We start from the raw sequence: 27557 nt of genomic DNA on the forward strand, positions 1-27557 counted from the left end.
TATAGTTGTGTGTTGTGTATGTACTATATATACTATGCATATCATGGAAATGGAAATAAAAAGATCCGGGCCGTTCTCTTTATATTGCGAGTTGAGTATTCTCTACGTATAACATATACACCAAGCGTTGTGGACACAAGAACGAGAATGAGAATGAGAAAAAAATTTTATATGTACTAAAATTATTCTTTATACTTGGAGTTTAGAAACTTGCTTTTAGATTTTGGGCTCTTTCTGGCTTCGGGCGAGAGTAGTTTTGTTTTTCGGGATTGAATTTTAAAAATTCTTTTGTTAAAACGGTATATAATATTTTTATAGAATTTTTAAAAGTTTCTTGTACTGAAAATTTATAAATTTTTCTTTTTTTGAGAGATTTTTAATTCAACACAAAAATTTCTTTAATTTTACTCATATTTTCATAGATCTTGGAAAAAAATGCAAATTTAAATTAAAAAAAAATTTTTTAAAACACTTATTTAATCAATCATGCAAAAAAAATTAATTTTTTTATAATTTAAACAATAATAAAAATTTTTTAACGTTAAAAACTTTATAAATTTTATTAAAAAAACAACTTAAAATTGTTTTTTTTTTTTTTTATTTTTTAAATTCATAATTTTAGTAAAAAACTTGGGATAATAAAATTTAATTTTAATATTCTTTTTAAAAACACTTTTTTATCAAAAATATATTTTTTAATCTTTCATAATTTAAACTTTAAAAAGAAATCAACTAAAAACTTTTTATTATTAAAAACTTCACAAATTTCAATAAAAAGAAAACTTTAAATTGTTTTTTTTTTTTTTTAATTCATAATTTTAGAAAAAAACAGATATTAAAAATCAAAAAATTTAATGTGAATTTTTTTTTAAAACACATTTTAATCAAAAATAAATTTTTTACAATTCAAACTTTAAAATAAAATCAACTAAAATTTTTCATTATTAAAAACTTCACAAATTTTAATTAAAAAAGAACTTTAAATTGTTATTTTTTTATATTAACAATTTTAGAAATTAAAAAATTTGATTTTAATTTATTTTTAATTGGTTTTTCTAAAACACTTTTTTTTTTTATCAAACAAAGATAAATTTTTTTATAATACAAACTACAAAAAAATTTCAAATAAAAGTTTTTTTAGTATTAAAAATTTCACAAATTTCACTAAAAAAAAAAAAAAAAAAAAAAAAACTAAATGGTTTTTTTTTAATTTATAATTTTAGTAAAAAACTTCAAAAATTAATAATCAAAAAATTTGATTTTAATTTTTTTAAAACACTTTTTTATCAAAGATAAATTTTTTATAATTTAAACTCCAACAAAAAAATTTTAATAAAATTTTTTTAACTTTAAAAACTTCACAAATTTCATGAAAAAAAACTTTAAATTGGTTTTTCGAAAAAATTCATAATTTTAGTAAAAAATTTCAGATATTAAAAATCAAAAAATTAAATTTTAATTTTTTCAAAACACTTTTTTATAAAAGATAAATTTTTTATAATTTGAACTTTAAAAAAAAATCAACTAAAAACTTTATTATTAAAAACTTCACAAATTTCAATATAAAAGAACTTGAAATTATTTTTTTTTAATTAATAATTTTAGAAATTAAAAAAATTGATTAAAATTTTTTGATATATTTTTTTAAAACACTTTTTTATCAAAAATAAATTTTTTATAATTCAAACTTTAACAAAAAAACTCCAATTAAAAATTTTCTAACTTTAAAAACTTCAAAAATTTTTATTTAATTTTTTAAAAACTAAAAAATAAAAAAATAGAATTTTTTTTCGAGATCTATTTAAACACTGAATAAAAAGAAGATAATTGGTAGCATTCGACTTGGATTCATATAATATTGAACATCGGTTATTCATACAGATAACAAGAAATGAAATTTTTTTCATTAAACAAACTGCGGTATTTTATATAATAAAATATACGAGAATGGTGATAATTGCAAGTAAATAACAGCAGAAGGTCGCTGAGAATTATTTTTAAGTTAACAGTAATTCGTATTGCAATTTTTTATGTCCCACTTAGAGTGTTAATTCAATTATTAATGTAATTATTTATTTATACAAAATCCGAAATAAAAATAAAATACTATTGTCAATAATTACAAACCTAAATTATTTTTATTATTTTAAAAAATTCTTAAATCTTTTCACCGATGACATCATATCACGAACGAGACAGCTCCACGTCATCAAACGTTTTAGTAACGTAAAAATATATCAAGTTAATTCTATTTTTATTCAATTAAAAACTTGTAATTAACTGAACTTGAAAACATTTATTGTTTTTTATCACAAATATCCTGACAATTAATCAATCAATTAAAAAGAAATTTTATTTTGACCGATTTAAAGTTAAACCTTGAATTTTAAAAAGCAAATAAAATTTTTTTTTATTTATAATTCATTTTTTAAAACTCGTATTAAAATCACTCTTACTATTAATTACACTTTTATCACTAAATATCTTTTACAATTAATTTTTAATGATAATTATAGTACGAAAATAATTTTTTTATTAAATATCACACTAAAAAAAAAAAAAAAAAAAAAAAAAAATTTCCACGAAAAAACACTTTTATCACAAAAATATTTTTTTTTCTATCCAATATTTTGTCACGTATGGAAAAAATTTTTTCATCAAACTATATTATGAGGAACTGGCGTACAACTGAAGCCAATATAAAGACTAAAATCCCTTTAAATTAAAAACTAGCAATCCACAAAAGTAATAATTAAAAATAAAATTCCACCCTTATAAAAAAAAAATCTAAATTTTTATTATTTTATTAAATTATTAATCCACTGATTAAATACGAACACTGATATATTTTATCATCAATAAAAAAATAGTATTATCAGCACTGATTAAGACTGTAAAATATTTAGTGATAATTTACTACCTCAGGTTATTTTTTTCTCAATAATAATAATATTAATAATAATAATAATAATAATAATATTTAAAATAAGAATGAAAAATTGTTTATGCCTGGAGGGAATACAGGCTAACAAAAATTATAAATAATTAGAGAAAAATTGTACAATAGACTAGATAGCCAATAACAATTGTAAATTTAATCAATTTACAATTGTAAAAAATATATATAATAATATTAATATTAATAATAATTATTATTTCATTGATTTAAATAAAAAAATCTAGGCGTATTATGAACGAGTATGTCAACGCGTCGGTAGACTAAATTGCAATGTCGACGTTCACAAAATGGAACTTGCTCAATTTATGATACTAAAGTTAGCCGACGTTTTTAATTTTTTTATTGTTTTTTATTTATTAAATTATAACAAAAAAATATTTTATTAAAATTGCACTTATAATTTTTCAAATTTTTTACAAATTAAAATTTTTCTTTATTTTTTTGAAATAATTTTTCAATTATAAAAATTTTTAAATGTCGGCTCTTAATTTTCAATAATAATAAACTTAGCCGACATTTTTTTATTTTTATTTTGCTTAATTCATTAAATTATAACTCTAAAAAATATTTTTAAAAAATTGCACTTATAATTTTTGAAGTTTTTAACAAATGAAAAAATTTTTTTTGTAATAATTTTTTTATAAAAAAATTCACAAAAAATTTTAGATGTCGGGTAACTTTTTTTTTCATTAATTTTCAGGCTCAATTTTTACACTGTTAAATTATTTTATAAATTAACTCATTGTTAACACGCATTTTTAATTATTATTATTATTACTATTTTTTTTATAATTTATAAAAAATTATTAGCATTGATTTTTAAAAATGTCACTAAAATTATAAAAAAAAAAAAAAAATCACTACAACAAAAGTAAGACACTAAAATCACGTCTACCGTCGGTGAGTCGATTAAAAAATAAATAATAATAAAATGCAGAGTAGCATGAAAGATCTATAAATAATCTTTTAACTATTTGTAGTTTACAGAGGTCATATACTCTTTTATAGTTTCATCACTATTCCCGTATATTTATTATCGCAATTATTATTATTATTATTTTTAAAATGAACTATAACAATAAAAGACAATGAAGAAATCTAAATATTTATTTCTTCTTGTTAAATTATATTTAAAAAAAAAATAATACTAAAGTTAGCCGACGTTTTTAATTTTTTTTCATTAATTTAATTAGAACAAAAAAATATTTTTTAAAAATTGCACTTTCAGTTCTTTATAAATGAAAATTTGTAAAAAATTTTTTTTAATTTTTTCAATAAAAAAAATTCTAAAAATTTTCAGTTGCCAACTAACATAATTAATTTTCATAAAAAAATAATACTAAAGTTAGGCGATTTTTTTTTTTTTTTTTTTTTATTAATTAAATTAGAACAAAAAAATATTTTTTAAAAATTGCACTTGGAGTTTTTAAAAAATAAAAATTTTTTATAAAAATTAATTTAGCAGATATTTTATAATTTTAAGAACTGTTTTAACAAATAAATTATGTCAAAGAAAATGCTAAAAAAAATGGACACTTAGAAAATAAAAAATCGTATTTTTTATAAATAATTTTTCGGAGCAAATTTATTCATTAAAAAAAAATTAACTGCTAATTTTAATGTCATAAATTTTGTAATCATTTTTTCAATAAAAAAACTTGTAAAAATTTTCAGATGTCAGCTAACTTAACTTTCATAAAAAAATAATACTACAGTTAGCCGACGTTTTTAATTTTTTCATTAATTAGGAAAAAAAAAAAAAAAATATTTTTTAAAAATTGCACTTAAATTTTCAAATTTTTTCCAAGTAAATTTTTTTTAATTTTTTTGTGATAATTTTTTCAATAAAAAAAATTTTAAAAATTTTCAGATGTCAGCTAACTTAATAAATTTTCAAAAAAAAAAAAAAGAATCCAAGCACTGGCACAATGAAAAAAACACTCACTCACTAGCTGGTGCACGTCGCGATAATCGTCCTTGAGGATAACGGAAGTAGACGAAGAATTAGTGTTTAGTTTTGGTCCTCGTCCGGGTGATAGAAAAGATGGGCGTAACACAGGAAACGTAACACCAGTATCTTCCTAACTCACTCACTCACTTACTCCGTACGAGCTGCTAAGACACTTTTAACGGCACTAAATTACATAGAGAACTTAAATAGTAATTATTATTGAAGATATATATATAAGATACAAATACATATTATATATCTTATATGACAAGTAACAAATATTAATTAATATATTTAATTAAAATAAATATAACGAATAAAACCGAACCTTTAGCTAGATCCTAAGTCGTCTTCGTGGTCGTAGTCCTTCGGGTGGTACGAAGCCCGGCGTTTGCGCCGGGTCAACGTGCACTACTGGAGAAACACTGTCGAGAGAGCACAAGCGGCACCGAGTGCGAGGAGATGGCGTAGTCGCGCGTCCCACAATATCAAATAAAATGCTCTTCAATAATTTCTTCTTCTTAATATTATTTTATTTCTTCTCAACAGTCCGACAAATATTGTTTTATTTTTATTATTATTATTATTCCACTTTATTTAAGTTTATTTTTTTTGTTTATTGTTAATTAAATCCACCATTACACATTTTAAAGTTTTCACTAAAATTATTTATTCACAAGCCACAAAACTTTTATTTAATTTAACACTTATGCTTTAATTCCTCGGTAAAAGGCTTACACTACCGAGCACTCGTTTTTCCTGGACTGAACTTTCCCAGAGCCAAGGCTCAATATCAAGACTCATCAACTAAACAGTGAAAAGAGAACACTCGCGGTAACTTTACTTTACAACGTTATTTTTATTTCTATATAACTGTATGAAAAAACTCCTGTAATAATATTTTATTTATTATTTATTAAAATAGATAGAGGCAGAGGCATAGAGGTTAGTGCAGGTGCAGAAAATAACCTGGGTGACAAACAAATAATTTATAATCCTCAGATAATTAGACAAAGAAAAGCTAGATGTGCATAGTAACTCAAGATAAATGACACTGAAGCAGGCTTTATCAAGAAATAACCAATGAACATCATTTTTTTTTATTTTATGTGTGAATTTTTAATCTTTTAAATTTTTTCTAACAGATGTTTAAATATTTTTTATAAAAATTAATTTAGCAGATATTTTATAATTTTTTTTTAACAAAGTTGAAAAAAAATTGACGTAGAAATTTTTAAAAATAAAAAATGCAATTTTTTAGTTAATTTACTTGTTGAAAAAATTAAAAAAAAAAGTTGTGACTGCTAATTTTAATGATATATATATTTTTTTTTTAATTTTTACTCCAAAAAAATAAATAATTTTTTTTTTATTTGATAAAAATTGCATTTTTAAGTTTTTAAAATTGTCTGTCAACTTTTTTTCCATAATTTAATTGTAAAAAAATTATAAAAATTTTGAAATATCTGTTAATAAATACAAAAATTAATAATACTAAATTTAGCCGACATTTTTAATTTTTTAATAATTAAATTAGAACTAGAAAAATTTTTTTAAATTGCACTCATAGTTTTTCAAATTTTTTATAAATTAAAATTCTTTTTTATTTTTTTGTAATGATTTTTTTAATTAAAAAAAAATTCTAAAAATTTTTAAATGGCTAACTTAATTTTCATGTGAATTTTAATATTTTTTTTTTAATTATTTCTAGCAGATGTTTACAAATTTTTACCCCAAAAAAAATATATTAAATTTATTCACTTTTTTAATTTTATTAAAAAAAATTTTCTTCAGAAAAATTATTTTCAAAAAATTGCATTTTTAGTTTTTAAAAGTTACCGATCAATTTTTTTCCATAATTTATTTGTAAAAAAATATTTTTAAATCTAAATAAATTTTAATAAATCATAAAAATATTAAATACAATTCAAAAAAAATTTATAATGAAAATAAAATTAGCCATCTAAAAATTATAATGAATTTTTTTTATTAAAAAAAAATGTATTAATTTATTAAAAACTTGAAAAACTAAGTGAAATTTTTAAAAAAATATTTTGTAATTATAATTAAATAAATTAAGCAAAATAAAAAAATAAAAAATGTCAGCTAACTATAATACTAAAATTATCCCTTTTTTATTTTCTTTTTTTTTTTTTTTTTTAACAAAAATATTTTTAAAAAATGCGCTTATAATTTTTAAATTTTTTTACAAAGGAAAAATTAAAAAAAAAAAACTAAAAATTTTTAATGTCTAATTTGATTTTCATAAATTAAACCCATAAAAATTTAGATGCAATTTATTTCAGAGTCCAGATGCCTGGTTTGAAATAAAGCAAAAAAAAATCTAAAATGTCTGCTGCATATTCACACATAAGAATTTAAAAAAATTTTGTTCACACCAACAATGATAATTTGTTTGTTTAAAAAAAATAAAAAAGAAATTTAGTCAGATGTTTGCTACACTTAGTGTGTCATGAAGAGACAAGGATGCTAGAACTTGATAGTTGTCTTATCACTCATAATATATATATATAGATAATAACTGTAAAAAGTAATAAGTATATTTTACTACAATGAGTCACTGATTTACACTTTACTTATTCTTACCGAGAATCAGATAAAATATATTTAAGTTAAAAAAGAACTTTTCTTGCCAGGAATAAATCTAAAAAAAAAAAAACACTCACGTTACTATTTAATTTTAAAACCAAAAACACATTTAAATATTTATATATATAAAATAAAAATGATAACACAATATATTAATGTATATATTTATATATATATAAGAACGAACTGGGTTAAATATGAAGAAAGATGTAACTGGTTTTGTTGCTGGCACTGCTGCTATGCGTTTGATACTCGTTGGGAGTTACGACAATAACACGGCACGTATAATTTTATTTCTCAATAAAATAATTATCAATACTCGTTAACTATCGATATTTAAAATAAAATAAATAAAAAATGAACACGGCCGCGAATAATTGTGCACTAGAAATTAGAAACTTTCGGAGTAAATAGTCCAGGGGATGGTGGACGAATTTGGTCGCGGATTTGTCAGGGCCCGATGATTTTCAGGGCCGGCAGGTTAACGTCACGAGCACGAGAGAAACACACCGACACAACCATAGATCTTTACACCGTGGACGGACGTAAGGACAGACACAGACGGATGGTCGGTTGGCCGGGCGAGGCGAGGCGAGGCGAGGCGGCAGTAAACGAGAGAGACCGAACACGGAGGGGAGAAATACGTAGCTGTCTGGAGCGACTGAGATAGAAATTCATGATTACGGTACTGACAGAGACGCACTGAGGGACAGAAGAAGAAAGAAGGGAGTTGCGGCAGGACAGGGACGCGTCGAGCAAGGGCCCAGGTGGCGCTACAGCCGAGAAACTACTGTAATATTATTATTTTATTATTTTTTATACTAGTTACTAGTAGACTTTACTTTTATGTACTTGGATATTTCTTATGCAGTTTTTTTTTTACTGTTACTATCAAAATAGATCTTTTTTTTTTAATATTTTATGTTGAAAATATTTTAGAATTTACTTTGTAATTAAAATTCTTGGGTGTCTGCTATTTTAGACTCTAATAAAACAGATTTTAATTTTATTTATTTATAAATAAATAATTTAAATTTAAATTTAAAATTTATAAATTATACATTTTCAAAAATTATAAATAATGCAGTCACTAGACTATTTTTTAATTATAAAATTGTTTAGAAAAATTATTTTTAAAAAAATATCAAACATCTAAATTAATTTACATTAAAAGATAACATTAAAAAAATTATATTTATGCTATATAGTATTTATATTATACATATATATACACATTATAATATATAATATCATATAACATCATATAATATTATAATATAATAATAATAATAATAATAGTAATATTAGTTAGCACTTTATTTTTTAATTTTATTTAATAAATAAAACTGCTCCAAAAAATTATTTTTAAATAAATGCATTTTTATTTTTTTTTGTCATGATTTATTTATTACAAAAATTCTAAAAAATAATCCAAATTTCTGCTCAATTAATTTACATTCAAAAATGACATTAAAGTTAGCATTTGATTGTTTTTTAATTTTATTTAATAAATAAAATTGCTCCAAAAATTTATTTGTGAAAAAATGCATTTTTATTTTTTTTCAATAATTTATTTGTTGCAAAAATTCTTAAATTTCTGCTAAATTAATTTACATTTAAAAATGACATTAAATTTAGCAGTCACTTGATTATTTTATTTAACAAATAAAATTGTTCCAAAAATTTATTTTAAAAAAAATGCAATTTTTTTTGTCATGATTTATTTATTACAAAAATTTAAAAAAATAATCCAAATTTCTGCTCAATTAATTTAAATTTAAAAATGACATTAAAATTAGCACTTGATTATTTTTTAATTTTATTTAATAAATAAAATTGCTCCAAAAAATTATTTAAGAAAAAATGCATTTTTATTTTGTTTTTGTCATAATTTATTTGTTGGAAAAATTCTAAAAAATTATCAAATTTCTGCTAAATTAATTCTCATTAAAAAATGACATTAAAGTTAGCACTTGATAATTTTTTAATTTTATTTAACAAATAAAATTGTCCCAAAAAATTATTTAAAAAAAAATCCATCTTTAAAAATAAATTTACATTTTATAAAAAATTTATAGAGAGTGAAAAATTTTAAATACTTTTAATTTTATGATCCTGAGTCAGCAAACATCCGACTACTTTTTTTATATCATTTAATTTTCATTTGTTTATATAAGTATTAATTAAACAATAAAATATTTTCAGTATCATCTAAAAATTTCTAAATTTAAAAGCTAGTAAAAAGTGATAGTAAGATGCAGAATAAATTTAAAATACTGTGATGAAAAGATTGTAAAAAGCAGTTCTTACTGTTGTACAATGCTAAATAAATATCTATCTATTTTCAGTATCATAAAACAGCAATCTGATAATTTTAATTAAAAAGAAAAAAAAGCATAGAAATATTTATTCTAATTTTAGTTCAATAAAATATTTCAATATCATTCTATGACAAAGAAACTCAGACTTGAACTCATACAAGTAAAAAGATTGGCATACTATCATTAAAATTTTTTTAAAATAAAAAAATTTTCAAAGGTCGGCTTTAATCTAAAATCTAAAAATTCCCACCTGTTATTATAAATACAAAAAATCTATCATTATATATACAAAAAATTTCAGACTAGCTTGTTGGTCTTGTTGATCGGATTCTCGGATATTTAATTAAATCATATATATTTTATCGGCAGATATATTAGTACTGGTATTCACACTTGTAAGGAATTATTTAGCACTCGAAATATCACAGGCGCATGCCCACAGGTCACACACACGGCACTTGAGTACAACTGAGAGGAACTTGAGACTAGAGAAATGAACACTTAGAGCTTAGCCAAACGTGAAAATAACTCCAACACAACTTGCCTACTATTTCTTGGGTTTCGCGCCTTAAATGCCGTCTCATTAAATAAAAAACCTCATACTGATGTTAATTTCACTACACTGATAGAAGGATTTGTTTATAGTTAAAAATATTTGTTAATATTTAACAAATCATTTATTAGAGACGACTTTTTAGTCCTTAACAAATATTTCTTAGTATTTAAAAAGATTTATTAATATTTAATAAATGAATATCAGATTTATTAAATACAAACAAATCATTTTAAATACTAAGAAATATTTGTTTGATACTAAAAAATCGTCTCTAATAAATGATTTGTTAACTATTAACAAATATTTTTTTAATACAAATAAATCCTTCTATCAGTGTAGTATTTCGCGAATTTATTCCAGTAATCCAGTAAGCCATCGGTAATTTTTTAAAAAATTCAGTTCAATATCTATTCAAATAATTGAACATTTAAAAAAAAAAAAAAAAAAAAAAAAATATCTTACTGTTAATCCTAATTAGCACATGAGAATACAAAATACAAGTTTTTTGCTTATACTTTACTTATTTTGTGTTTCAAGCCAAGTATAGAGCAGAGCCTACGTTTGGTTCTTCAGACTTAACTTGAGAACCGACAGCGACTCCCGACTTATATTAAGGGGATATGAACATTAACACTGTACTGGCAGTATTAGTATAAGCACCAGCAATTCTACTCTTACTAAAGTTATTTACAATATCATTTTTATATTTATAAATAAAATAAATATAATATATATTTGCACTTAACAATTGTCAGCTTTAACTTAATGGATGGAACTAAACGGCTGGCTATCCATCTGAGAGTCACATGTTATATGATCAATCTAATGTAAATTAAAGCCTGCACTCGTACTCGGTATACTTATTTTACGTGCAATGAGTAAAGACTTTTATATCAACAACTTTGTACTTGATGTGTACTAGTACTAGTACTCTACAGTAGATAGATTTTTATGGATAGATCTAATGTTTAGTTGATGTAGATGGAGTTTATTTATATTAATATTTTATAGACGCTAAAACTTAAATGGATTAACGTCGGTTGGTGACTTTTGTACTCAGTTATTATATATTAACTCACGTATGACTATAGACAGATAGTATTTGCATGTAGGAACAAAAATAGCCTCCAACGGCCTCGAAATCCAAAAACTACTTTTATTTTTTTCCCTCGGTAATAATTCATATAATGTTCCACGTACTTTGTTTTGTAGCATGTAGTTCATGACAGTACACAGAAAACTTTTTTTCTGTTCACTTGAGCGAAGAAAATATTTTTCCTAAGTATTTTCTTGAGCGAAAATTTTTTTTTTACAAAAATTTCACTTATTCCAACTAATTCTCTTGCTTTAAGGAAGTTCGAGCGAATCTAATGTAAAAAATAATTTCCAACTTTGAGCTTTGAAATTAAATATACGTATAAATAAATACGTCATTTATCTAATCCCAAAATTTAAAAAAGATTCACCGTTTAGTTACTTAGATATTAAATTTTAAAAATCACATATTTAATCTCCTTATACACGGGCTCTTATGGCGGACAAACTTTTGTCGAGACTTTAATTATTTTTTTCAATATTAACCTTCCAACTTTAACGGATAAAAAACTATACACAAGAAACTTGGATTATTGCAAAATATAAAAACAATTTAATAATAATACATTACCGATATAATTTTTGAAATATTTAAAGTCAAATTTTATGTTTGTAACTCGTTTATCGTCAGCCATTTATTCGAATAAAGATTTGACAACATCGCGTCAACAGCTGAGAAAAAAGAAAAAGATAGAAATATAGTTACAGAGAGAGAAATGTTTAACTCGCACACTCATCCACGTCTCTATTGGGAAGACTAAAATTTAAAAAAAATTTTAACATTATTTTGACTCATTAGTTACGCTTGAACTTCCTTAAGAAATACGTATCTTGATCCAAGAAAATTTATTTAAGTCAAGAAAATCTTGTTTTGAGAAAATTCAGCCTCGAAGCTCCAAAAAATTTAGTTCTTGATAGAAGTTAATTTTCTTGTCTTGAGAAAATTTCTCTCTTGCTCCAAAAAATTAAATATAAAGATAGAAGTAAATTTTCATTAATATTTTTATTGATTAACATATCAAATGGCAAGATCAAATAATATTTCATTATTTTTTTTCATTCAATATGTATAATTGCACGCTAAAATAATATAAAATAGGTATCAAATATTCAAGAGAAAAATTTTCTCAAGGTGAGAAAATTTTTTTTCTCAGCTGAAGTAAGTGGTGCTGCTTCTCTAAAGTATCTTAAAATCTTGATCAAATATATAAATTTATTGTATCAAGTATTTATGATAATTTGAATTAAGAAAAAGTGACTTCTACCAAGAATAGAATTTCTCGAAAAATTTTTACTTCGGTCTTCCTTCAAGCACTTGATAATTTTCTTGAGCCAAGAATTTTGTTCTTCAGTCAAGAAATTTTCTGTCTGTGTATAAAATGCATGTGCATTGAAAAAAAATTGCTCTTATACTTGAAAAAAACACAAATTTTGAATAATAATAAAATTAGCCGACATTTTTGATTTTTTTATTATTAATAAATTGAAACTAAAGAATTTTTTTTTATATTGCACTTAAAGTTTTTCAAATTTTTCACAAATTTAAATTTAAAAAACTTTTTTTGTAATAATTTTTTTTAATAGAAAAAAATTATAAAAATTTTTAAATGTCAGCTAACTCAATTTTCATAAAATGTGAATATTTCTTTCAATAATGCATTACAGCAGTATTTATACTTCATAAAAACCAAATTTGTACTCGGTTTATTATTTAAGTTATTCTCATCCTTAATTTCATTTCCATTTCTATTTTACGCCTACGCATTCTTTCGGAGATAAAAATAAATTAGTTTACTTTTTATTAAAAAAACAAAACAGTATACCAGCGAGTGTAGATTCTTTAACTAGCAAATTTAACCTGAAGATGTAAAATATTTTTTCACAATACCAGGGAAGCTTCATATCCAGGTGAACTATTTTTTGAGCTTACCTGTGTGTGTTATTGTTTATCATGATTTTAGCATGAAAACTAATTGCGAGCGGTATAACGCCAGTGGATACCCGGATATAACTTGATCGATCCGGCTGCTCGTGTCTGCTGGATATAAAGTTGCGAGACCTCACACACGTATGCTATTGGGTTTGCCTCCTCCACTTTTCCCTATTCTCTTTCTCTGGATGATGAACTTTCAGCGAAAGTTTTCAATGCTGTACGAGTTCACCTGTATATTATAACTGAACTTATATAAATTTCTCTTCATTTCTTCTTCTTAATCCATCTATCTTCAATTAATTATCATTGCTGTCCCTGCAAAAATATTTCAAAATAATAATTACCAAAAAAATTAATAAATAAAAATAAAAAATGTGATAAATTCTATAAATATATAAATCTATATGTTAAATATTTTCTTTAGAAAATTTATTAGATTTAAGAAAATTTTAAGAGTTTGTTAACATCAAATTGTACAACTGGTAAAAAAATAAAATAAATTAAAAAAAAAATTTTAAGCTCCAAAATTAAAGCAAGCCAAAATCTGATTCAACAAAAAAAGAAATATTTATAGCAATAAATAAAATATAAAATATTTCTGAAAAAATAAAAACGTTGATGACGTGGCAGGAGCAGGAATAAAATAAAATAAAAAAAAATAAAAAAGGTATATATGTATATAAATATAAGAAACGAAATATTGAGCATACCCTTTGAAAAAAAAAAATATGTGTCGAAATACATAAAAAATATTTTTTAAATATATTAAAAATCTATTAAAAATATTTTTAATAACTAACTTTTGGCTGATTTTCATAAATATTTTATGTATTTCAAATATATTTTTTTTTATATTGTTAGCTGTGTATTTTAATATATATTTTGAATATATTTAAAATATATATGAAAATCGGCTAAAAGTTAGTTATTAAAAATATATTTACTATACTGTTAGAAGGATTCATTAGTATCAAAAAATATTTTTTAATATTTAACAAATCATGTATTGGAGACCACTTTTTAGTATTAAACAAATATTTCTTAGTATTTAAAATTTGTTTGTATTTATTAAATCTTTATGAATATTAAAAAATATTTGTTAAGGACTAAATAAATTAAGTATCTAATGAATGATTTGTTAAATATTAACGAATATTTTTAACTATAAAAAATCCTTCTATCAGTGTATACATATTTTTTATACATTTATATATTTTTTATATATTTTAAGATATATTTTAAATATATCTAAAACATATATGAAAATCGGCCAAAAGTTAGTTATTAAAAATATATTTACTATAAATATTTTTTCTAGATATTTAATATATTTAAAAAATATTTTTTATATATTAAATTTTCGACATATATTTTAAAAATATTTTTTTGTTCATGAGGTATAACTGCCCCCATGAAAAAAAAAATATAAAAATGTATATTTCAATATATATAAAAAATATGTATAGTTAATATATTTTTAATAATTAACTTTTGGTTGATTTTTATATATACTTTAAATATATTTTATATATATTCAAGATATATTTTAAAATAAATAAAAAATACATAGCTAAAAATATAAAATAAATATATTTGAAATATATAAAATATATATAAAAACTGGCCAAAAGTTAGTTATTAAAAATATATTTACTATACTGCTAGAAGGATTCATTAGTATCAAAAAATATTTTTTAATATTTAACAAATCATTTATTAGAGACGACTTTTTAGTATTAAACAAATATTTCTTAGTATTTAAAATTTGTTTGTATTTATTAAATATTAATAAATATTTATGAACACTAAAAAATATTTGTTAAGGAGTAAATAAATTAAGTATCTAATGAATGATTTGTTAAATATTAACGAATATTTTTAACTATAAAAAATCTTTCTATCAGTGTATACATATTTTTTATACATTTATATATTTTTTATATATTTAAAATATAAATAAAAATCGGCCATAAGTTAGTTATTAAAAATATATTTACTGTAAATATTTTTTATATTTTTTATATATTTAAAATATAAATAAAAATCAGCCAAAATTAGTTATTAAAAATATATTTACTATAAATATTTTTTCTAGATTTTTAATATATTTAAAAAATATTGTCTATGTATCAAATATTCAACATATATTTTTAAAATATTTTTTTGTTAATGGAGGTATAGCAGGTACCCAGTGAATACGTTCCTGGGATCGAGCTGGCTGGCTGTTGGGAGGGTTTAGTTGGGAGTTGGGAGTTTCAGTGTCGTAATGGTGGGATATGCGGGGTGAACGCGGCTGCTGATCCAAAGCATAGCTCCAACAAGCATTGGAGGGGTCGAGCAGTTAGTTTTAAGGCAAAGAAATGCCGGGGGAGAGGGGCTGACCGACCCTAGACGAGAGAACCGAGGGGCAAGGGATCGGAAGACTCGACTCGACTCGACTCGACTCGACTCGTACAGCAGTTGTGAGTTGTATCCGAATACAAATACGAACCCGTAGGCCGTAGGCCGTAGTCGTAGTGGAGATCATCACCATTGCTGTGTATGCGGGAGGGATGCGCACTCACACTAATTCCAAGTTCCAACCTCTGTGAGAAGACAACTGGCAACGTTGGAGCTCAGCTCGATAGAATTGTTGGCAACCTCGCCTTGTAGTCCTCACGGACGACGGGCAATCGACCAACACATCGACACTCACTGGCAACTAGCAACGCCGGTGAACGGCGAACCGGAGTAGAGAACAAGGAAAGAATCCCGTTTTGCTGTATGAGTAGAGCGAGAAACTTTGTAAGGTGATATTGCTCTAGAGTCTAGAGAAACAAAGATAAAAGGTATACATACTACCGATGGAATACGAGAAAAAAATGGATGAGATGAGAATGAAAAGCAAGAGATGAACCCTACTCAGTAGAGTCTTCTTTCTGGCTATACCTAGTTCTTCTTCTTCTTCTTCTTCTTCTTATTCTTTACTTCTTAAGGAGTAGAACATGTATTTCCAAGTTTTTCATCGGCCCCTAGAATTTTTAGTTAAGAATTAGACCTTTTTCCTCGCTTTCATCAAATTATCCTATTTTTTTGGTGCACGGAAAAAAGTAAACTGTAATAAATAACAGTCGATTTATAATAAGTAATGATCAACTCCTAAAAATTACCATTTCAAACACACTGATAGAAGGATTTGTTTATAGTTAAAAATATTTGTTAATATTTAACAAATCATTTATTAGAGACGACTTTTTAGTCCTTAACAAATATTTCTTAGTATTTAAAAAGATTTATTAATATTTAATAAATGAATATCTGATTTATTAAATACAAACAAATCATTTTAAATACTAAGAAATATTTGTTTGATACTAATAAATGGTCTCTAATAAATGACTTGTTAACTATTAACAAATATTTTTTTAATACAAATAAATCCTTCTATCAGTGCAGTAAAATCGTGATTTTACTATTCACTTTAGAATATTTACCACACTGATAGAAGGATTTATTTGTATTAAATAATATTTTTTAATATGTAACTAATCATTTATTAGAGACTATTTTTTAATATTAAATAAATATTTCTTAGTATTTAAAATGATTTGTTTGTATTTAATAAATCTCATATTCATTTATTAAATATTAATAAATCTTTTTAAATACTAAGAAATATTTGTTAAGGCCTAACAAATGGCTTCTAATAAATGATTTGTTAAATATTAACAAATCTTTTTAACTATAAACAAATCCTTCTATCAGTGAATTTAAACGCTACAATTCACTCTTTACATGGAAGAAAATACTATTTCAAACATTAATATTCGCTATGTGAATGTCTAAAATGTTTAAGTATAATAATTAAGAATTCAGACTTTGATATTTATCATTTCGTACCTAAAAAATGATCTTATGATATGTAAAAAGTATAAAATAAAATTAATAAATTTCTAATACAAGCAACGTCAATATTTACAAAGTAAAATGGTAAATTTTAAACGCAACGCTAAAAATCAAACTGTAATTATTGACTTGCTTGAACTGGTAAAATGTATATTTTAAAAGTATAATTTTTACCTAGAAATTATTATTGAAATTATAAATTGTAATCATCTTATCAACTGACGTTGGATATATGTTAAATAATTTGTATTATATATTAATTGAATAAATGTCTGATGATGCCTGTAAGGACAACAGGCGAAATATCGCATAGAAATATTAAATAAGAGTGTGTTAGACTGGATTGCCAATATACCCACAACCATAAATAAATTATTAACCAGTCATCAGGGTAATAAAAAACCCATAAAAAACTAAATAAAAAAAATATAATTTTTACTGTTTCAATTGGTAAATTTTCCCAGAGTGAGACCCCCTTCTCTTTCATCTGAGTTCCCCTGCTCCTCATAATATCGACTATATATTGAAATGGCAATTTTTACTGTTTGAAACTGTAATTTTTTAAGATGAAAGAATCGTTATTTACTATACTGACAGCTACTAATCACTTATTTTTTATATTAAATTATAAATTGTGGCTTTTATACATTCTACATTAAGTTCTGTAATATTTATATTTTTGCCAGCCCGATGTCCGCTTTACTGTTTGAAACTATAAAAATTAACCGGAATTCGAATGAATATTACAGTTTACTTCTTTCCGTGTAAATACAAGTGGGGTCAATAATTTTAATTTTCATTTTTTTGAATGAAATTTTTATTTGATTTTTTTTTTGGAAAATACATAAAAAAATGAATAATTTAAAAAAAAAAATTGATTACAAATTTTCAAAAGAATTTATAAATTTTTTAGAAAATTGTGATATTTAATTTTTTTTTAATTTTTTGTTTTTTTTTTAGGTACTTTAAAAAAAAATTATATTAAAAAAAAGATAAAATAAAAATTTTATCCAAAAACATGAGAGCTAAAATTTTTTCCAACTTTTGAAGGCAAAAAAGCTATCGAAATCTTTATTTTTTTCTTTTATGACATTTTTTTTTATAAATGCACCGAAAAAACAAGCAGAATAAAAAAAAATTTTTTAGATCTTATAGAGTAGACCCCACTTGTAAATAATTACAAATTATTTAAATTAATTTAAAAAATTTTGGTAAATTTTTACAAGTGGGGTCAACCATTTTCATTTTATTTAACGAAATTTCTATTTGACTTTATTGATATTTTTTTTTTAAAATACATAAAAAAATGAACAATTAAAAAAAAAAGTTGATTATCACAATTTTAACAAATTTTTAAAAAAATTTATTAATTTTTTATGTATTTAAAAAAAATATATCAAAAAAAGATAAAATATAAATTTTATCCAAAAACATGAGAGCCAAAATTTTTTCCAACTTTTGAAGGCAAAAAAGTTATCAAAATTTTTATTTTTTTTTTTTCACGATATTTTTTATTATAAATGCGCCGTGAAAACAAACAGAATAAAAAAAAAATTTTTTAAATCTTACTAATTTTTCATCTAGATATGGCCAAAAATAAGTTTGACTCCACTTGTGAATAATTACCTTTTTTTTTTTTTACTTAATTTAATATTAAGTTACCAATTTGAATTTATCGCTAAAATTTTTTTCCAGTATGCAATTCTAGCCAACGTGTCGACAATTTTTAATACATATTTTTATATAAAATAAAAAAATTGCAAATCAAGAAATTTCAACAATCTATATGTGAATATTTTTCTCTTAAACCAGACTATTGAACAGCTGGTTACTTTTAGCGAAATAAATTCAACAATTTTAGATAATTTTAAAAATCTTGATCACGTCCAGAAAATGTAAATAACTTAAAATTGGTCACAAAAATTCAGGACAAATTTTATATATGTACACTGATAGAAGGATTTGTTTATAGTTAAAAATATTTGTTAATATTTAACAAATCATTTATTAGAGACGACTTTTTAGTCCTTAACAAATATTTCTTAGTATTTAAAAAGATTTATTAATATTTAATAAATGAATATCTGATTTATTAAATACAAACAAATCATTTTAAATACTAAGAAATATTTGTTTGATACTAAAAAATGGTCTCTAATAAATGATTTGTTAACTATTAACAAATATTTTTTTAATACAAATAAATACTTCTATCAGTGTACACTGAGAAAAAAAATACTTTTATTAAGAAAATTTTCTTGATACAAGAATTTATGTTCTTGAAAATTTTCAAGAATATATATTCTTATAATTAGCTCAAGAAATTGTTAAATTGATTGAAATAATTTTTAATTAATTTAAATAAAGCTATTCTTTTATTTATCTATTATCCAAAGATAAATATTGATATTCTTCTCTTAAGAAATTAATTATAATTAATCTATTATTATTAATTATAATTAATCTATTATTATTAATTATAATTAATCTATTATTATTAATTATAATTAATCTATTATTATTAATTATAATTAATCTATTATTATTAATTATAATTAATCTATTATTATTAATTATAATTAATCTATTATTATTAATTATAATTAATCTATTATTATTAATTATAATTAATAATAATAGAATATTAGATCATCATCGAATTTCTTGAACCAAGAAATTGTTAATTTAGTAAAAGAATTTTTTTTTTTTCAGTGTAATTATGGATAAAAACTAGTCCAGTCGTCTCTAAGGATTCTCGATAATAAGTAGAGAAACAACTGGATGGATTATCAGCATACATTAACAGGGTTATAATTAACGCGACGCATTGTATTACAATCTATCTGTACTGTTGGCCTGACGCCTCTCATCAGCATCTCTGTACAGTCCTATTGTGTATCCTGTGTACGTATTATTGTCATATATAATATAACTCAATATTTACTTTATATGTACATAGACGATACAGCTCGATTCTGGTATATAATAGTAGCACTATGAAATGGAGATCAAGCACTTTTTAGCATAGCACCGATACGAAGAGGCTGCAATGGCTCTCTAGTTATAACCAGTCAATAATTCTCTGGCGTGGTTCAACGCTCAACTTGGAGATATAATAGGTGTACATACATATTATATGACTTCATTTATATCATATCACATCAGAGTTGGACTATTTCATAAAAAAATATATATATTTTATAATAATTCTTCTAATATCTGTGGATTGTATTTTTGAACTACCTACATGAGCATGTATACTTATGTCTGTCGCAGTCATCATCATTATTTAGATTTATTCGTTTTATATTACTCGTTAGACGGCAGATAATAGAGGAATAGCGTGCCAAGCCACACCTAACCAATGATCGGCTGCACTCTCCTCTGCACATCTGAAATTATTAAAACCGATGAGTAAAATCGGAAAAATTATTCCAATAAATAGTTATACAATGTACTTAATATCGTTAAATAAATAATATATAATACATTAGCGTCGAGACAGAAATAATCTTTGGAGTAATTATTGGTCTTAATATGTTTTATTAGTCATTAAAGTAGCGGCAAAACTTCCGTGGACGTAAACTGGACAGCTGTTTATTATCATTTTTGATTCCTCTGTAATCGGTTAACTTATTGACACTGATCGTCTACTCTTGCGTTACTCGATTACATTTTCTATATCAATTTTGTTTTCATCATAATTTGTTTTTTTATTATTAACATTTAAACAACACGAAAAAAATATTTCTGGACTTATTGGTTAAAGTTAACGCAAGTTTTTTATAAATAAAAAAAATCGGCAGCTCAAATTTGCGTGAAAATTGTACACAGAAAAAAAGGTTCACTTGAGCGAAGAAAATATTTTTTCTAATTATTTTCTTGAGCGAAAATTTTTTTTGACAGAAATTTCACTTATTCCAACAAAATTAATTCTCTTGCTTTAAGAAATACGTATCTTGATCCAAGAAAATTTATTTAAGTCAAGAAAATCTTGTTTTGAGAAAATTCAGCCTCGAAGCTCCAAAAAATTTAGTTCTTGATAGAAGTTAATTTTCTTGTCTTGAAAAAATTTCTCTCTTGCTCCAAAAAATTAAATATAAAGATAGAAGTAAACTTTCATTAATATTTTTATTGATTAACATGTCAAATGGCAAGATCAAATAATATTTCATCATTTTTTTTCATTCAATATGTATAATTGCACGCTAAAATAATATAAAATGGGTATCAAATATTCAAGAGAAAAATTTTCTCAAGGTGAGAAAATTTTTTTCTCAGCTGAAGTAAGTGGCGCTGCTTCCCTAAAGTATCTAAAAATCTTAATCAAATATAAAAATTTATTGTATCAAGTATTTATGATAATTTGAATTAAGAAAAAATGACTTTCACCAAGTATAAAATTTTAAGAAAAATTTTATCTTCGGCCAACAAAACTTCGGTCTTCCTTCAAGCATCCAAAAATTTTCTTGAGCCAAGAATTTTGTTCTCAAGTTAAGAAATTTTTCTTTCTGTGTACTTGGAGATACGTATACATGCATATAACTTCATTCATACACAGAAAAAAAGGTTCACTTGAGCCAAGAAAATATTTTTCTTCCTGATTATTTTCTTGGGCGAAAAAAAAAATTTTTTTTGACAGAAATTTTACTGATTCCAACAAAATTAATTCTCTTGCTTTAAGAAATACGTATCTTGATCCAAGAAAATTTATTTAAGTCAAGAAAATCTTGTTTTGAGAAAATTCAGCCTCGAAGCTCTAAAAAATTTAGTTTTTGATAGAAGTAAATTTTCTTGTCTTGAGAAAATTTCTCTCTTGCTCCAAAAAATTAAATATAAAGATAGAAAAAAATTTTCATTAATATTTTCATTGATTAGCATGTCAAATGGCAAGATCAAATAATATTTCATCATTTTTTTTCATTCAATATGTATAATTGCACGCTAAAATAATATAAAATGAGTATCAAATATTCAAGAGAAAAATTTTCTCAAGGTGAGAAAATTTTTTTCTCAGCTGAAGTAAGTGGCGCTGCTTCCCTAAAGTATCTAAAAATCTTAATCAAATATAAAAATTTATTGTATCAAGTATTTATGATAATTTGAATTAAGAAAAAATGACTTCCACCAAGAATAGAATTTCTCGAAAAATTTTTACTTCGGCCAACACAACTTTGGTCTTCCTTTAGGCACCCGACAAATTTCCTTGAGCTAAAAATTTTGTTCTTCAGTCAAGAGATTTTTCTTTCTGCGTATAGAATGCATAAAAAAATTGCTCTGATACTTGAAAAAAACACAAAATGTGAATAATAATAAAGTTAGCCAACATTTTTGATTTTTTTTATTTTGCTTCAATTATTAAATTAAAACTAAAAATTTTCAAATTTTTTACAAATGTAAATTAAAAAAAAACTTTTTTCGGTAAAAAAAAAATTATAAAAATTTTTCTTTTTCTTTTTATGTACCAGAAATGAGATAATTGTAATTAAAAATGACATTTTAGCATAGAGTGTATGGCTGAAGAGTGAGAAAATCACAAATAATAATGGTCATTGCATTGAAAGAATTTTAAGATCGTTTCAAAAAACTGGTACCTGTTAGAATAATATACTCAAAATAATCCAAAACAATTTTGAAAATTTCCACCATGTAGTTTTTTAAAAATTGTTAATAAACTGTCTAGTCAAAAATAACCATTAGTAAAAGCGAATAAGAGAATACTTGTGAGTAAGGCAGCACTAGCGAGTGAAAAGAAAAGAAATAGCACAAACGATATGTCCCGAGTGAACTACCTTAAAAAAAAAATTTTTTTTTTTCTAAATTCACTATCATGAGATTTGAATTTTTTTCAATAATTTCAATTGTTCAGTATATATCTATAGATATATTATTTGCATGAGCAAATTTTTGAAATTATTTTTCAATACATATTTTAAAACAAAAAAAATTGAGTTTGTTAATTACTTCAAGAAAAGTTTCGTAGTAAGGACAGTAGACTAATATCAAGGCCTCGAAAACTTATTATACAAGTTTCTTAATTTTAACATATAACATCTATCCAAACAACTTAATATAATAATGGATTGTTTATTTTAACCTCCTGAAATTTTATTAAAATAATTTAAAATATTAATTGTTAACCCGGAGGCTCTAGATAAGAGTACCGTGACTATCACGACGTCTTAGTAATTAAACTCTTACCCAAATACTGAGAAACTATTGGGCCAACTTTATAACTCAAGACTCAATATTTTCTAGATAATTATTTCTTCTTTTTTTTGTCAGCGATAATTATTATATTTATAGAATAATTAATTTGAATTATCTTGTAAGGGTAGCCGATATAATATAAGTACACCAGCGATATCGATTGTTACACATATAGGAATTGAAAATAGCATTGAAGGCATCTCATATCGATATGCAGTGCGACGTTGCCATTTCGTTTATTCGAGTCCGTCGGTCAATTGACCTGTGACCCATGAGTTCGATTCTTGAGAGAAAAATATTTTATATTGTGTACTGTATAATACATCCTGTAGATTTTTTTATTTCTCCTTAACTTTCTTCAGTACCACTGCAAATAGAAATATTTATAGAAATCATTTAAAAAAACAGACTATTTAAATCAGGAGCTATTTCCAGCTAAGCGAGAATGTAATACTTAAACATTAACATTTTTAAGGGGAGAAATACGTGTAGAAGCCCGTTTTCATTAATTTTTTTAAGGTATAAAATTAATATTATTTATTGAAACTGTCATGTTATTTTATAGATATATTTATGAGTATTTTTTCATATTAAACAACAATATAACTTAACAAATTGCGGAGATATCAGCTGATACACATCGTAGGTTGTTATCCGACTTAGCAGTTGGTGTGCAGTATGGAAGCCACAATTTTTATTTAAAGTCAATGGCACAGAAAAATTATTTTTTTTTTATATATGTATCTTCTATATGAATCTCACTTCCAAAAAAATAAGTAAAAATTTGGATTTTTTAGAGGGCTGAGAAATTAAATCGTGATTTTTTACCATTTTTTCAGGGATTTATTAAAAAAAAAAAAAAAATAGTTTAAATAAAAATATTGCTTATAATTGAGGTTTATATTCAGCGTAATTGTATAAAGAAAAGTAATTTTTTGTGCCATTGATTTCAGATGAAAATTGTGGCTTCTATAGTGAACACCAACTGCTACACAGAAAGAAAAATTTCTTGACTGGAGAACAAATTTTCGGGTGTCTAAAGGAAAACCGAAGTTGTGTTGGCCGAAGTAAAGATTTTTCGAGAAATTCTATTCTTGGTGGAAGTCATTTTTTCTTAATTCTATGATAAATACTTGATACAATAAATTTTTATATTTGATCAGAATTTTTAGATACTTCAGGAAAGCAGCGCGACTTACTTCAGCTGAGAAAAAAATTTTCTCACCTTGAGAAAATTTTTCTCTTGAATATTTTATACCCATTTTATATTATTTTAGCGTGCAATTATACATATTGAATGAAAAAAAATGATGAAATATTATTTGATCTTGCCATTTGACATGTTAATCAATAACAATATTAATGAAAATTTACTTCTATCTTTATATTTAATTTTTTGGAGCAAGAGAGAAATTTTCTCAAGACAATAAAATTAACTTCTATCAAGAATTAAATTCTTTGGAGCTTCGAGGCTGAATTTTCTCAAAACAAGATTTTCTTGACTTAAATAAATTTTCTTGGATCAAGATACGTATTTCTTAAAGCAAGAGAATTAATTTTGTTGGAAGTGAAATTTCTTGTCAAAAAAAAATTTTCACTCAAGAAAATAATTAGAAAAAATATTTTCTTGGCTCAAGTGAACCTTGTTTTCTGTGTAATACTTAAGCATTAACATCTGTAATGCAAATAAATTAACAAGTTTATATTTATAAAACTATGTTAACTTAATGTTTAAACACATTAAGAATATCTATCAATATATCTGTATAATAAACTACCTTTAGAATGACATACTTGAATGTCAAAAAGATTATACAATCGTTATCGCAAATAATTTAACGTTAATTTCGTAACCAAAGATTGTTTCAGTAGAGTGTGATTGCTAAATGACATCTAATTTGACGCGACGGACAAGTAAACGTAAGAGATTGAATTGAATGTAATATAATCTAAAATACCATAAATATAAATGTAAAAAAATTTTTTTTAAACTTTAAACATTTCGAAATTAATCAATACCATCAATGGGCTGTTAATTTTTTTTTAATTTTATTTTTAATAGCCGCAATAAAGATGATTGAAGTTGAATTTTATCATCCGCTAAATACTAAAAAATATGCGATTACCGTGAGATAAAAATTCAACACGAGCATCAGCCATTTTGTGGTACCAAATCCGCCTAATGTATATAAAGAGTACATATATATTTCACATATCATTTCTATATACATACATCCAAGTATATAGGGATATATATATATATATGTATGTATATGTATATGGTGGCTGTGAGTTACGGACGTTAATCGTGATCAAAGTCGTTGGAACCAAGTCCCTATTCGTTTATCTGACCCTGCTCAGGTCGCAACTGTGCCCTTGTAAGTTAAGTCGGCACCATACCACTACAGGGATATGTATTTTTCTTGGATTAAATGTGCACGTCCTATCCTAACTCTGTGCTGGTGAGAATAAATTTACACCAGAAATATTACACAGGATATGTAATACATTTATCCATTAACTTTCATATACTATTTTCTCTACTTCATATCTTATAATTCTCTTAGCTTCAAGTTAAGATGACGAACTTCTATATTGCCAGTGATATGAAATGATATGATATTTTATCGAGTTATTTTCTGACTTTAAAATGTGCTTCTGTGTAATTTCACCTATATAAAATAAAATTTTTATAATTACACATAGAAAAAAAAATTTGAATCAAGTAAATAATTTTTAAAAACTTCTTGTTTTTCATTTAAGTAGAAAAATTTTTAAGTAAATTTTACTTGATTCAAGATAAATTCTTCAAAATTATTTTCTTGGTTTAAGAATTTTTCTCTTGATTCAAGTTAATTTTTTTTTACATCTAAATGATTTAATTATCAAACTTGTGATATTTTTACAATCAGCCCTAAATTAAATAAATATTTTTAGTGTAAACTAGCAACCTTGCAGTCACTATGTGACTGCTGTGACTTTTCAATTATAAATAAATAAAATTTTGCTTTATTTAATAATGATTTTTGTTAAATTGCACTGTACTTTCTTAATTATTGACGTTTTTAAAGTTATAAGTTCATCTTGATGTTATGCTTATCAAGAGCTTTCATTTGAGTACCCACATGCATTTTTGATATATTTTTCATATATACATATATATAATATATATTTTAAAGATATAAGCTCATCACGACGTTACACTCATCAAGAGCTTTCATTTGAGTACCCACATGTATTTTTGATATATTTTTCATATATACATATATATAATATCTATAAATATATGAAAAATTAATGTGGGTACTCAAATGAAAGGTCTCGATAAGTGTAACTCCAGGATGAGCTTATATCATTAAAAATGTCATTAGTTGACCAGATAGCAATGTCAGTTCTTAATTATTCTCATTTTTTAAGATATAAACTGATCCTGAGGTTACACTTATCAAGAGCTTTCATTTGAGTACCCACATGTATTTTTGATATATTTCATATATACATATATATAATATCTATAAATATATGAAAAATTGATGTGGGTACTCAAATGAAAGGTCTCGATGAGTGTAACTCCAGGATGAGCTTATATCGTTAAAAACATCATCAGTCGACAAAATACAATGTAATTGCTTTATTATTCACATTTTTTAAGATATAAGCTCATTCTGATGTTACACTCATCAAGAGCTTTCATTAGAATACCTACATGTATTTTTGATATATTTTTCATACATACATATATATAATATATATAAATATATGAAAAATTGATGTGGGTACTCAAATGAAAGATCTTGATGAGTGTAACTCGAGGATGAGCTTATATCGTTAAAAATATCATCAGTGGACAAAATACGTCACTGCTTTATTATTCACATTTTTTTAGACATAAGCTCATCCTGATGTTACACTCATCAAGAGCTTTCATTAGAATACCCACATGTATTTTTGATATATTTATCATATATACATATATATATAAATATATGAAAAATTGATGTGGCTACTCAAATAAAAAGTCTCGATGAGTGTAACTT

At 23.6% G+C, this 27557-nt stretch overlaps 1 protein-coding gene and 1 long non-coding RNA gene across 13 annotated transcripts in view; both read right to left on the reverse strand.

Annotated features, from left to right (window-relative positions):
* LOC123271980 overlaps window positions 1-8170 on the reverse strand; it is a 105441-nt gene extending 97271 nt beyond the window's left edge. For 5 of the 12 annotated variants that reach the window (XM_044738532.1, XM_044738530.1, XM_044738531.1 and 2 more), the window contains exons 1-2: window positions 5239-5464; window positions 4905-5094 (exon numbers count right to left, since the gene is read on the reverse strand). The gene's annotated coding sequence lies outside the window, so the exon portion shown is untranslated. Of the gene's footprint in view, window positions 1-2127; window positions 2256-4904; window positions 5095-5238; window positions 5465-7517; window positions 7576-7707 lie in introns of those variants that run through there. The other 7 variants (XM_044738528.1, XM_044738522.1, XM_044738526.1 and 4 more) reach the window with 6 other exon arrangements.
* Window positions 8171-20070: 11900 nt separating this feature from the next.
* On the reverse strand, window positions 20071-23883 carry LOC123271493. Its single transcript, XR_006510889.1, has 3 exons — window positions 23512-23883; window positions 20558-20702; window positions 20071-20482 (listed from the first exon to the last, which is right to left on the reverse strand). It is a non-coding gene; the product is annotated as an uncharacterized LOC123271493 (long non-coding RNA).
* Window positions 23884-27557: the final 3674 nt, after the last annotated feature.

The sequence above is a fragment of the Cotesia glomerata genome, linkage group LG9 (assembly GCF_020080835.1).
Source record: "Cotesia glomerata isolate CgM1 linkage group LG9, MPM_Cglom_v2.3, whole genome shotgun sequence".
Taxonomy (NCBI): Eukaryota; Metazoa; Arthropoda; class Insecta; order Hymenoptera; family Braconidae; genus Cotesia; species Cotesia glomerata.